Source organism: Tachypleus tridentatus, chromosome 7 (assembly GCF_004210375.1).
Source record: "Tachypleus tridentatus isolate NWPU-2018 chromosome 7, ASM421037v1, whole genome shotgun sequence".
Classification (NCBI taxonomy): Eukaryota; Metazoa; Arthropoda; class Merostomata; order Xiphosura; family Limulidae; genus Tachypleus; species Tachypleus tridentatus.
The window spans coordinates 36,815,497-36,830,539 of NC_134831.1; the positions used below are offsets into that span (position 1 = coordinate 36,815,497).

Consider the following 15,043-nt stretch of genomic DNA (forward strand, 5'->3'; position numbering starts at 1 on the left):
CAGGTTCTATGTGTAGGAATAACGGATAAAAAGCACGTTCTATGTGTAGGAATAACTGATAAAAAGCAGGTTCTGTGTGTAGGAATAACTGATAAAAAGTAGGTTCTAGGTGTAGGAATAACGGATAAAAAGCAGGTTCTATGTCTAGGAATAACTGATGAAAAGCAGGTTCTATGTCTAGGAATAACTGATAAAAAGCAGGTTCTGTGTGTAGGAATAACTGATAAAAAGCAGGTTCTATGTGAAGGAATAACTGATAAAAAGTAGGTTCTATGTCTAGGAATAACTGATAAAAAGCAGGTTCTGTGTGTAGGAATAACTGATAAAAAGCAGGTTCTATGTGTAGGAATAACGGATAAAAAGCAGGTTCTATGTGAAGGAATAACTGATAAAAAGCAGGTTCTATGTCTAGGAATAACTGATAAAAAGCAGGTTCTATGTCTAGGAATAACTGATAAAAAGCAGGTTCTGTGTGTAGGAATAACTGATAAAAAGCAGGTTCTATGTGTAGGAATAACGGATAAGAAGCAAGTTCTATGTGTAGAAATAACGGATAAGAAGCAGGTTTTATGTGTAGGAATAACTGATAAAAAGCAGGTTCTACGTGTAGGAATAACTGCAATAACATTTGAACTCAAAATCGTACAAATAAACTAAATTTATTGAACGTTGCTGTTTCGAAGTTTCTGGATATAGAATGTTTGACAAATCAGGGTATCCAACTTGTCTTACCTGGGTTTAACATGATGCTGGTTTAAAACTCTTATCAAAGATCAGAACTGTTTTTCATTCTAATGGGATTCTCTCCATCCGAAGACTCCTGCTAGTTGACACTTTAATTTCGAATCTCCTGATTAGAACACTTCAATAATCTCTATCTTTTCAACACTGTGATTTGTATTGAAGATAAAAACGTTATCTGAACAAGTAGGTGTTAACATTAATCAATACTACGCATACGCACTTCGTAATTAATTGGAAAGGTGTAAGTCTTCACAGATACAACCACTAACATATATCTGTGTGATAGCCAGATAGATAATATAAACTACATTTTGGGGCTAATGGCATTAAAAATGTACATATAAATGGTTTCATAAACAATCAATGTAGCTCTAACAAACTCTTTCAAGAAAATTTAGCCAGCCGATGGCAATCTAAATAGACAGTATTCAGTTTTCACTATTCACGTTAGTATTTGTAATACAAAGTATTCAGTTTTACTATTCACGTTAGTATTTGTAATACAAAGTATTCAGTTTTACTATTCACGTCAGTATTTGTAATACAATGTATTCAGTTTCACTATTCACGTTAGGATTTGTAATACGAAGTATTCAGTTTTTACCACTTACGTCAAATTTTTTTTAATACACAGTACTGAGGGTTTAACAATGCCAATTACGTCAGCATTCTTAATACACTCAGTTATCATAATAATAGTAATGTCAGCATTTTTAGTGGACAGTATTCTGTTGTCATACCGCTAATAAGAATTACGTATTGAGCATATTTATGTTTGCAGAAGTTGTATAGAAGTAGCCAAATGTTAGACGAAATAACTCATTTTCTCAGTACACTCGTCACAGTGGCATGTCTGCGGACTTACAACAGTATATGCCGGGTTTCTATACCAGCGGTGGGCAGAGCACTGATAGCCCATTGTGTAGCTTTGTGCTTAAGTTCAAACAAACTAGACAGAGCAATTACTGGAACTAATTATAGTACTAATGGCATTTATAACTATCTTTTGTGTGTGAGATCCGTGTTATTACGGATTCTCTCACCAACCAGGCATGTAGCCGCAAGATATTGTGACGAACTAGTAGTTTATAAAAATATGTTTAAATAGTCAATGAAATCGATCTCATTGCTATTTTGAAGGTTAACAGTTATAAAGTCAATAGACCCTTACCCTTAAAACGTTTAAACTAACCGGATTTAATAGATTAGTATAGTAGTCTAAATAGGAATATTTCCATTTCTTAACTGAAGAACAGTTTTGCGAGATTTGATTTCGACTGTCAAATGAAAGTGCACTTTCCATGATGATGAGAAGCAGACATTAAAAACTGTGCGCAAATAAAATATTTTTTCTCGATTTTCCATCGAAGTAGTGAACAGTAAAGCACTGTTACATGTAGTGTGCTGTCGCGAAGTAGCGAACAATAAAGCACTGTTACATGTAGTGTGCTGTCTTGAAGTAGTGAACAATAAAGCACTGTTACATGTAGTGCGCTGTCTTGAAGTAGTGAACAGTAAAGCACTGTCACATGTAGTGCGCTGTCTCGAAGTAGTGAACAATAAAGCACTGTTACATGTAGTGCGTTGTCATAAAGCATGTTATCTTTTTTTCTCCTATAAAGGTTTTGGAGGAAACAGAAAAATAATAAATCGATTTGCTTTATTAAAGTTCTCAACTTAACGGTCAAATTATTCAGCAAACCAAGTTGACCGTAACGACGCGTACTTTCATTTCTTTGGTAAGGTATGCACTCCCCTACCCCTCTCTCTCAAGGAATCACATAGGTCTGGCACCGATTCACCATGTTCATGGTGAGCTACCCTTGGCTGACGCCCGACCCCTGCTAACTTCCTCTCTTTAAACTGCCAATTTTCTCCAATTTGCGGGCCCACGTGCCCCTTAACACACAATTAACCTCTGCCATTAACACTGCACGCTTCTTTAGGTAATCACCTGGTTAAACTTCTTCTATTTTCATTTATTATATGATAACAGCTATGGCACCTCAATCTATAAAACAAGATGGCCCGTAAAGCAAGTGGGTGTTGGTACAAACGGCTCATTTTTCTTATCCTCTCAACTGCTAAAAAATATCTATCTACAACTTGTACAAGTGGAGCTAAAGATAACATCATTTTAGCCTTTAGAGGCAGAGTGAAAGAATATATCGAACAAAGAGGCCTCGAGGGCAAGCAATTTATCCTTGTATAATTACCTGTTCCCATAATAAAAAAACAAGTCCACCTAAATCTACCAAATACACACAATTAACTTTCCACGGGTGTGGCTGTTGGCAGTATACTATACACACACACACACATATGTATATATGTATACATATTTATATAAATTTAAAAACATTTAATGCATTATAGTTGACGTACCAAAATAAAAAACGAAGGTTTATAACTGTATTTATTTATAAAGATATAAATATATATAAATTTCATATTATAGGTAGTATAGGATATTGTCTAGACACTGTTCTGATAAGTTTCAGGTACCAACCTTATGTGATACGTATTTATTATATAAGCTTTCTTCGACCGTGTCTTCGTACAGAATGTAGTCGGTGTCATATCTAAAGTATGTTGTGATTAACGTAATATTAATTAACTAAAACAAAATATTAATATTATATGTGACACTGAAGAGTAATCATTGTTTGAAATGAATCAAGAAATGGTTGTATAACTAAAGAAAAATACGACACCGCATGAAAACAGTGTCGATTTGATGGAAATCTCTAATAATTAGAAAAAAATGCTAAGATAAAAATTAATTAATAACCAATTGTTTTAAATGCTATTGCGAGATAATCTATGTTTATAATCTTTATATACCTACTTTATACGTTCTAAATACGATTTACTCACTGTAATTGGCTGGGGAAGAAATTATTGTCTCGACTTACAATACAAAAGGTGTACTAATCCAAGAAGTAGAATGGACTAGAAAATCACTGCTTTAAAGTAGGAAAATATCCGGGTGTGAAACTGAGATGAGGCTAACTATTGTTTGTCCAAAAAATAAGGTAAACCGGTGACATAATAAAAATTCCAGAATGAGTGTTTAACACTGTCAACATAGTAAGTGCTCAATTCTTGAAATAAGAAATACAAGGTAGCTTATATTGGACGACTAACAACCGACGTGTCTGACTGTCTTATTTTCAAGATAGTTTATATTGGACGACCAACAACCGACGTGTGTGATTGTGGTACTTACAAGATAGTTTATATCGGACGATCAATAATCGGCCTGTCTGATTATGATACTTATCGGGTAATATATATTGGCTACCAACAACTGGCATGTTTGATTGTAGTACTTACAAGGTAGTTTATATTGGACTATCAACAACTGGCGTGTCTGATTATGGTACTTACAAGGTAGTTTTTATCGGACTACTAACAACCGGCGTATCGAAGTGTGGTACTTAAAAGATAGTTTATATTGGACGACCAACAAAAACGTGTCCGATTTTCGTATTTACAAGATAGTTTATATTAGACGGTCAACAACCGGCGTGTCTTATTGTGGTACTTATCGGGTATGTTATACATACAACCAACAACCTGGTTTTGGTACTTATAAGGTAGTTTATTTTAAACGACCAACAACCGACGTGTCTGATTGTCGTATTTATCGGGTAATTTATATTGACTATCAACAACCTGGTTGTGGTACTTATAAGGTAGTTTATATTGGACTACCAACAACCGGCGTGTCAGAATGTGGTACTTATAAGGTATTTCATATTGAGTTATCAACAACTGGCATGTCTGATTATAGTACTTACAAGGTACTTTATATTATACGGCCTGGGGCCTGGCATGGCCTAGCGCGTTAAGGCGTGCGCTTCGTAATCTGAGGGTCGCGGGTTCGCGCCCGAGTCGCGCCAAACATGCTCGCCCTATCAGCCGTGGGGGCGTTATAAGGTGACGGTCAATCCCACTATTCGTTGGTAAAAGAGTAGCCCAAGAGTTGGCGGTAGGTGGTGATGACTAGCTGCCTTCCCTCTAGTCTTACACTGCTAAATTAGGGACGGCTAGCACAGATAGCCCTCGAGTAGCTTTGTGCGAAATTCCAAAACAAACAAATTATACGGCCAACAACCGACGTGTCAGAATGTGGTACTTATAAGGTATTTCATATTGAGCTATCAACAACTGGCATGTCTGATTATAGTACTTACAAGGCACTTTATATTATACGGCCAACAACCGGCGTGTCTGATTGTGGTACTTATCGGGTAATTTATATTGACTACCAACAAAATGGTTACGGTACTTTTAAGGTAGTTTGTATTGAACGACCAACAACCGACGTGTCTGATTGTCATATTTACAAGATAGTTTACATTGGACGACCAACAACCGACGTGTCTGATTGTCATATTTACAAGATAGTTTACATCGGACGACCAACAACCGACGTGGTTGATTGTCGTATTAACAAGATAGCTTATATTGGACGACCAACAACCGACGTGTATGATTATGGTACTTACATGATAGTTTATATCGGATGATCAACAACCGGCGTGTCTGATTGTGGTACTTATCGGGTATGTTATATATACAACCAACAACCTGGTTTTGGTACTTATAAGGTAGTTTATATTGAACGACCAACAACCGACGTGTCTGATTGTCGTATTTATCGGGTAATTTATATTGACTATTAACAACCTGGTTGTGGTACTTATGAGGTAGTTTATATTGGACTACCAACAACCGACGTGTCAGAATGTGGTACTTATAAGGTATTTCATATTGAGTTATCAACAACTGGCATGTCTAATTATAGTACTTACAAGGTACTTTATATTATACGGCCAACAACCGGCGTGTCTGATTGTGGTACTTACAAGGTAGTTTTTATCGGACTACTAACAACCGGCGTGTCTGATTGTGGTACTTATCGGTAATTTATATTGACTACCAACAATCTGGTTACGGTACTTTTAAGGGAGTTTATATTGAACGACCAACAACCGACGTGTCTGATTGTCATATTTACAAGATAGTTTATATTGGACGACCAACAACCGACGTGGTTGATTGTCGTATTCACAAGATAGTTTATATTGGACGACCAACAACCGACGTGTATGATTGTGGTACTTATGGGGTAATTTATATTGACTACCAACAAGCTGGTTACGGTATTTATAAGGTAGTGTATATTGAACGACCAACAACCGACGTGGTTGATTGTCGTATTTACAAGATAGTTTTATCGGATGATCAACAACCGGTGTGTCTGATTGTGGTACTTACAAGGTAGTTTTTATTGAACTACCAACAACCGGCGTGTCAGAATATGGGCAGTTCATATTGGACGACCAACAGGAAGTACGTTTGATTAAGGTAGATATAAGTATTTAGTACAAGAAGCAGTACAACTGAGTAGAAAAATAAAACAAAAGTGTAATGAAGATAATACATTGATTAAATTGAATTATAGGTCGTCTTAGGTTAACAACAAAAACGTGAACTAACCGGACCTTATTCTGGTAAGAATTAATAAATAACTAAATATTTCAAAATGTTCTTGCGCTATATATATATATAACAATAGAAATGTTCATCATATATATATATATAACAATAGAAATGTTCATCATATATATATATATATAACAATAGAAATGTTCATCATATATATATATATATAACAATAGAAATGTTCATCATATATATATATATATAACAATAGAAATGTTCATCATATATATATATATATAACAATAGAAATGTTCATCATATATATATATATATATATGTAACAATAGGATTGTTCATCATATATATATATATAATAATAGAAATGTTCCTCATCTCTATATAGCTGTTTTATAAGTTTCAATAAATATTTTCACACTATAACTAGCTGATGAAGAAAAGATAATATTATAGGTGGTTTGTTCAGAATAATTGTACTTGTTTATTTTAGGGCTCGTGGATTGTTTCTTCCGGCTTAATATGAAGCTGTAGTGTTAAAAGTAAGCTTACCTACGTTACGAAATGGAATTCGTCAATGTAAGACGATAGACACGTTGGAGAGAGTCAATTAACAAGATCTGGGACATGAAATAGTCGTTTTCATAGCTCGAGTAAGCATGTCACAGCCTCGTGGCGGACGTGATTACATCAGCTATAGATTTCCGGTCCCGTGTAAGCATTTTCTTGAGATGTTTGGTACAAGACAGACATGGCGCCTAAAGACACGAGGCACCTGCCCCGCGGAATGAGTCAGTATAGGAATAATTTTCTAGTAGGGTGCACAGCTATCGAGACGTGTTGAACATTATGTAAAGGACAAAGCGGAAGAGCACACTTTTTATTTTTTCTGCTAAGACAAAATGTAACTACCAGGTGAGCCGGAAATGGGTAGCTAGGGTGAGTAAAATGAACACGCACAAGCAACTGATACATTTTTTATTGAGACAGTTGTTACACGTAATACAATGAAACCGATAAAGAGTTATAGAAACGTAAGAAGGACACAATTTTTATATCACGTACTTTCGACTCTAGCAACAGTTCAAAATATGTGGTTAAATTCATTGACTTTAGCTTAAAACCTCCACTCAAAATAATACCTTGGTTGTGTCAGAATATGAGGGTATAAATAATCATGAAGAGTTATTCGTTTCGTACAGGATATAAACAAACAAAAAACTTCTAACGTCGTAGCACAGCTCCACTTGATTCATATCTAGAGTCTGCTATCGCATCAAACCAGAAATTCCTGCTTGCAAACTGTTAATGCCAGTGAAGATCTGTATTTTTATCGTCTTGGTAATCCACATTTGTCGGCTTTAGCTGACGCAGAAACCGCAATTAGTACATGGCTGATTTGTAACAAAAATAACACTGTCTTTTCACGTGCCTCGCAGTTTCATTGTACCCAAGTTCAGAATGCTCGAGGCTCTGTACTCGAACCACGTAATCACGAGCACCAAGAATGATAATTAAATCATGATAGATTGTGAAGCTTCTATGTAACACTAGAGGTCGTTGTTAAGAAATTCTGTCATTCTGCTTACTAGCTCAACTCATTTAGTAACGACATCCTGTTATTAGTCAATTGCTTCGTTCGATAAGTGAAATAATTTACATACCCAGAGGCAACTATTCCTGCAACTCAGAGCTACTAATCCTTATCTTTAATGGTGACTAGTGATTCTATGAAAAAAACTTAATGTGTTTTCAGAGTCGCCACTAGATGGTGATTTGTCAAAAGAACACCATAATCAAAAAATGTCTTGCTTGGCTTGTAGAAATTGCAAGCTGTATTGTTAATCAATAAGCAACAGAAACAGCAAACAGTATGAGACTGTCAAGTTAAAAATATAACAATGAGAAAATAATTCTTCTGTAATTGTAACGTTAAGAACCGCTTAAGTGAAAATATTTTGAAGGACTTGTCCGTCCATTAAATCACAATAAGAACTTAAACCAGAGTTTTTTATTACACAATTCAACCAACGAGAATCACGTGATGTAACTTCTGTTAGATCATTCTGCTGTTAATGTGTGCTTTCTTGGAATTGATAATAAAATAGTTTTTATAAAGTACAAGTCATGTACGTCATATTTGAAAATTGACAATGAGTCTTTCTAATACAGCTGGAAATATGAAAACGGGATACATATTAATAATGTTACGTCACTGCTGAAGTGAATAATGACGTGTACGTGGGTCCTCTTGCTTGAAGTTTCACAGTTCGAATCCATTTACTGTCAAAACAAAAATCTCCTTTTGTATATTAGGACATGCGTACGTTATAAAAGTGACTGTCAAATGCCAGTATTTACTTAAGAAGGTTCGCCTAGAAACTGGGAGTGAATGATGCTGCCTTCCCTCTACAGTATATCATTATAAGGACGATTATCGCAGATAGCCTTAGTATAAACGAACGGACAGACACATTCACTTGACATAAGAAACAAGTGTGATCTTCACTACACAGCCTAACAGTGTTTTTGACATTAGTTTAAAGATCTGTGAAGTCAGTATTAGACCATTTTCATTTCCACACACGTTCATATCTTTGTGCATTCCTATTCGTAACTTGTATTAAGCACTGGGCTTATTAATCTTTCTAAAATTGTGCAACTCAGTTTATTTGTTTGCAATTAAGCAAAAAGCTAAACAATAAACTACATATATATGTACCATGCTCTCCGCGGATATCGAAACCAGATTTCTAGCGTCATAAGTCTGCAAACTGTGCCATTTGAGGGCTTGTTACTCAGAAATGGTTTCTTTACTAGTTAATCTTTACCACGAACATTAGAAAAAAACACATCAATAAATAGTTAGACTTAGTTTATTTTTAAATAGGCTATACCTGATAGTAATTAACAAGCGTACCTGAGCTTGCAGTAGATAAAATTATATTTGAAACTCTGATCATGCGCTGGACCAACATTTTCTTACATCACATAAATGGGAGAAGCATTATTTGTCTTCTTATCAAAACATTTTACAATCTTAGATGTCTTTTCTTGACACACCCAGTAGATTACCTGTATTAAACGTAAGGCTGAATTATTTGTTTTTGGACTGGATTAAACTGAATATGAAACAGATTGCATTAAACTACTTACATTACCGGCACTAAACTTACTTTAGTGAAATACGATAAGAATTCTAATCGCACCACCTTTATTATTACTTTTCACTAAATTCGGTTGGTGGAATACAGAATAACATATTAACGCCCTCTACTTCAGTGGTTTTTTTTTGTTAGCACTATATACATGTTTTTTTTTAGAATAATGAGTACTTACTATTAGCTGTTTCTCTCAGGTTGAATTTTATATTTTTGTATATTAATAGTGTTTTTTGAGGCTTAGGAATTAATATATAAATAACTAAAAACGATTAAGTCAGTTAACCCCTTAACCATAGGGTCATCTGACCTGATCGTTTAACCTCGTTTAGATTCCCATCAAACTAAAAAATCCACATTGTTTACAAGTCACTGAAATGAGATAATTGTTTCCGAAAATTAGAGATATATCTGTATTTTGTGGCATAAGTTTATCTTCAAAACGTGAATTCCACTAAAATAATAAAAACTTTCTGGATGCGTTCTTATACACATATAATTATCCTTGATTAAATAAATATGTTGGTGGATCTTGGAATGTCAGAAAAGAAAATGAATATATTAAGTCATTTTCCGAGAAATACCTCGAAAAACGTTAACACATTTATATTCTTTAAGGAAAGCGTCTCGTGCTCAGTGACTACACGTGAAAAATCTTCATACTTTTCTTGCAATTGTTAATCGGTTTACGGTGAATACGAGAAGCTCTGTGCTTTGCAAATTTAGTTATTTATAGCGTGAATTTGTCCTACAAATGGTGTGGGAAACAACTGAACTTACGTGCCTCTATTTCTAATGAGCCATTCAAATAATTATTTAGTTATTTTAGGAAAAATTTAAAGTTATTGTGACAAAACGCTTAGCTCGAACATTTCAAAATGATAACTTCAGTAGCATGAGAGTGATGCTTTGTTTTCGTGCAGCTAAAATGTACCGCAGTATTGCCCGCGTTTATCTTCTTGACCACACATTATTTGCAGAGACGTGTTCGTGAAGTGCCTATAAGACACGTGCGTTAGAGATAGCGCTTCGAATATGTTTTGCTATTTCCGGTTCATGTAGTTCTCTGCATAGAACAAAATAATTAATACAGCGCACAAATTAAGGGAAAAGTGCCTCGTTTCATTCACACTATAAAAGATATTTACAAAACAATGGGAGACAGGTTTGTGTTCAAGATAAATGGTGAAGCAATACACCTGCTTTGGCATATGAGCTCTGTGATCGCGCGCCAACTGAAGCGGAAACAAGGAAAAAATTAACCCCAGAGGGTATATCCGCTCAGCAAATAAAAATTACTAATGATTTGTAGAGAAAATGCTTTGCAGTTCTCTCGTGTTGATGTGAAATATTACTGCTGATGGCAAAAAAAACCCCAAAAAACAGCATATTTCCGGTCATTAACAAAGTTATACAGCAACTAACTACATAATATTACTTAATAAATATTAATTATTTTCGGTATATGCTTTCATAATTGGGGGCTATCTATTATTTTCGTTTTCTAAAAACCCTTCTTTAGAGGGCAAAGTAGTAAAAGTTCGGACACCTACAACAGGCTGGTAAGTTAACTATATAAATCAAATGTAATTGAGCCCATTTAAACATTTCTTGCTTAGCAAACATATTTTGAACAGTGTATTATATAACCGGATTTTTTTTTTTATTTAAGCGCAAAGCTGCTGCATAATGGGTTATATCTACTATGTCCATTATAGGGATTTAACCTAGAATTTTATCGTTATAAGCCCTCAGCCTTACAGCTGTGCTACCGAGAAGGGGAACATTGTATAAAATGTTCCGTTAGACCTTCATTATTGGTACAGGAACTAGTAAGTAATGTGGGGAATGTCGAATAAACTTACTGACGAAAAGTATTTTATAAAAAAATTATACTTAAATGAATTGTTAGTGATGTTTACTTTTAATGTTTTGCTATGAGAATGTACGTCTGTTTAGGCACATCTTACAGTTACCACACGTGTTGGTAGTATAGTACATCTATTTCGACTTCAGGTCTATTAACTTGGGATTTTTGTTTCAAGAACAGTGTTACTTGTTGATGACAGGCGAAAGGCTGATAGCCATTTAACTTTTGGAAACTGAACACCTGAACACACACACAGAAATGGAACTCTTACGATTTGTTTGTTTGTTTGTTTTGAAATTTCGCACAAAGCTACTCGAGGGCTATCTGTGCTAGCCGTCGGACCCTCGGATTACGAGTCGCACGCCTTACGCGATTGGCCATGCCAGGCCTGAACTCTTACGATAAAATGGTCATGCGAGGGGAATTACGTCATAAAATAACATATATCTTTACAAGGTGACGTCCAAGAAACGCAAGTCGACTGACCATAGACTCAATATAGATTTCATGACAACAGTGATCATTAGAGCACAAACAGTCGTAAGTGACCCCACAGTTTACCACGAAGTAGCAACCAGATCGTTTAGACTTTTTAAATGTTGCTTTCAGTAAGGGGTGAGTTTTCTTTGTTTGTTTGTTTTGTTTGGAATTTCGCGCAAAGCTACTCGAGGGTTATCTGCGCTAGCCGTCCCTAATTTAGCAGTGTAAGACAAGAGGGAAAGCAGCTAGTCATTACACCCACCGCCAACTCTTGGGCTACTCTTGTACCAACGAATAGTGGGATTGACCATCACATTATAACGCCCCCACGGCTGAAAAGGCGAGCATGTTTGGTGCGACCGGGATTCGAACCCGCAACCCTCGGATTACGAGTCGAACGCCTTAACACGCTTGGCCATGCCGGGCTATGGGGGTAAGTCCAAATTGTTTATTGTCATTTTTGTTGATGTCTCTCCGCATTAGGTATGTTTTAAAGCAACAGAATTGCAACTTGACATCATATTGACTTGGTGTAAGGCTTGGTGTAAGGTGTAACGTATACACACCTTCGTATTACATTTGAGCTGCAAATAAGTTTTTCGAGTGTAAAAAATATTTTTAATAATTAAAAACCGATTATTATCACCCTCATGGTTGTTACTTTCTTTATAACTATACCAAAGCCTTATTTAAATCATAATTAATGAACAATGAATACAAAAAAAAATTGTTGCATTCTAGCAAGTTATTTCTTCCGAATCACAGGTCATTAAATAATAGTATAAAGATTCGACTGTGTGTTATATTAAAACGAACTTTATTATGGAAATAAAGCAAATCCCACAAGTACAACAGATAGAAAGCCGCGTTGGAATGAAAGAATTAGAACTATGTTTTTTGCATTGATTAGCGTAGTATGATGATAGCGAAAATGGATCATTTTTGAAAATTGTGTATGAAAACCCTTTCTGACACATGATATTCATATACTGAAATAATAAAAATGTGTTCGATCGAATGTTTAGAATTTTCACGACGGGTATATCCCTGGTACTTTAGAAAACAAAGGAACATGGGTCAAGTTTGGACACCAGGACCATCCAGAAAGATACCTGCAACAAGTCGTAACACACCTGTGATACGCAAACAGAGGCGTCTTGTAATGGGCACGAGTTCACAAACAGTATGCTCAGTGATAAAAACTGTCCATATGCCACAGGTAACAGTATGAAACATAATAAAGAAAGATCTTCTCTGGTAAATGCGGCATGCGATCATGTATACATAAGTTACTTATACGACGCATTCATTCAGCTGTTGCATACTTCAAATAGCTAAGAAACGTAACAAACTGGTATTTTTGATATTCTATATAAAAATGTATCAGTCAAATATCCAAACGCTGAACATTGAACTGTTCCTATAGGAACTAAAAACAGTCGTCTTTTTTTACAATAGATAGCTTATGGAAAATGAGCTAGGAGAAGAGATGTGCTCTGGATTTAACCTTTTATTGAGACCTTTACAATAAAAACTATTCTGCGAGACAGTTTTTAAAATGTTCTGTCATGAGACATATCATGATCAAACGTGGACGGAAACAACGTCATGAGCTTTTAATATAGTGTACTCAATCAAGCATTGCCCACCACGAGGAATCGAATCCCGAATTTTAATTTTGTAAATTCACTAACTTGCTACTGACTCACGAAAGAACATCAATCAAAATAACGTGATATAATACTAATAAACACTCGTTTCAACAACCGAATATCGAAGTAACTTTGGTAGTATGTGAAATGAAAATCAATTTTCAGATCTAGAATACCTCACGAAACTAGTCGAAAAGGAAGACGACAGTTTGAAAATGACAATCATTTCTAATGTTAAAATAAAATACAACAGTATTAAAACCAATCGTGTTTTCTTTTCTTGAGCATTAAGCGGAAGATATTTTTATTTCTGAAAGCGTTAACATCGCGTCCGATATCAGAAGTTTAGTATAAGACATCTATGAAGTTATTTATAGGTTTCGTACACTTTGTAATGAGTCTGACTAACACAATACGAGTTTCTGTAACCACGAGTCCTCGAGACGGTAACTATAGAAACCACTTTACCTATGGAATAAATGCATTTTATATCTTTATAACAACGGGAAAGTTCAAACTGTATGTTGGATCATTCTTAATGTTGATAGTGGATCTAAAACGCGTGTATTGAATGACAGTAAATATTAAATATGTGTGTTGGATGATCCATAATATTGATAGTGGATCTTATATTTTATAATTTTAAATGATGGTGATGGATCATAAATACCTGTTCATTACATTAACTTTCATGTTTATACTTTCACTTCTACTTCACGTTTCAGAGGAAGGAATTATTGTTTACAAGACTGGCTAATTTGAAGCTCAGAACGTATTTTGAACGTGTACATATCAATCCATAATTTAATTACTTTTCAAGTACGTTCGTTTTGCAGCGTAGCGACTTTAATTAAACTTTATTTTCAACTCGCTAACAAATATTGAATTTTAATTTACATACTTATGTCGTAAATTATTTAATGAAAAATGTTGAAGCTTACTACCTAAACAAAATTTACAATCAAAATCAGGGAAATAACCAGTTTTTTATACGTTATTTTTGTTTTTACCTACTTGACGAAATTAGTTTCTCGTCTAGTGAAGGAGACGAATAACAGATTTGTAGCCCCCTTGTCGCTTCCCACGTTTTAAAAACAAACAAATGGAACAGAAGGAAGCAAGAGAACAACTGAGGATGATAATGACATATACGATTGAACAGTAAGCACTACACGTTCGCCGATGTGACAACGACAGAGGCGGAACATATCACGGCTGTCGTTAAAAGTCGATTTTTTATTTCGTGGTCTAAATTATTCCATTCTGATGTGATGTAGTTATAGCAACGAACCAAAACGTGTGAAACGACGTTTTGTAGAGAACGTATCATTTATAATTTACAGTGAAACGATAGTCGAAACTCCTGTAACTTCATAAACACCCGCTTCTTTATCCGGATGGCCCAAGTTTACGAATCAAAATACGCGACACAGTGTCCAGCATGGTATGTTTACAGAGGGTGTTTGTTTCTATCGATTTGAAAAAAGTCGTGGAAACCGAAATACATGATTTATATTTATATATTCCTCTTTATAACTTAGCATGCTACTGCAAAGTAAGTCGATAAAGGTACAATTAAAAATTTATTTCCCGAATCATTAAGTACATAAGAAACGAGTTTGTTTGAAAACAGCTCTCTGGTTTTCAAGCGTTCTGCCAGCCCAGTA

At 35.1% G+C, this 15,043-nt stretch overlaps 1 protein-coding gene across 3 annotated transcripts in view; it reads left to right on the forward strand.

Moving 5' to 3' along the window:
• The window catches only part of LOC143255443 (paired box protein Pax-6-like), a 156,285-nt gene that overhangs the window by 128,322 nt on the left and 12,920 nt on the right, over positions 1-15,043 (forward strand). The window lies entirely within an intron of this gene.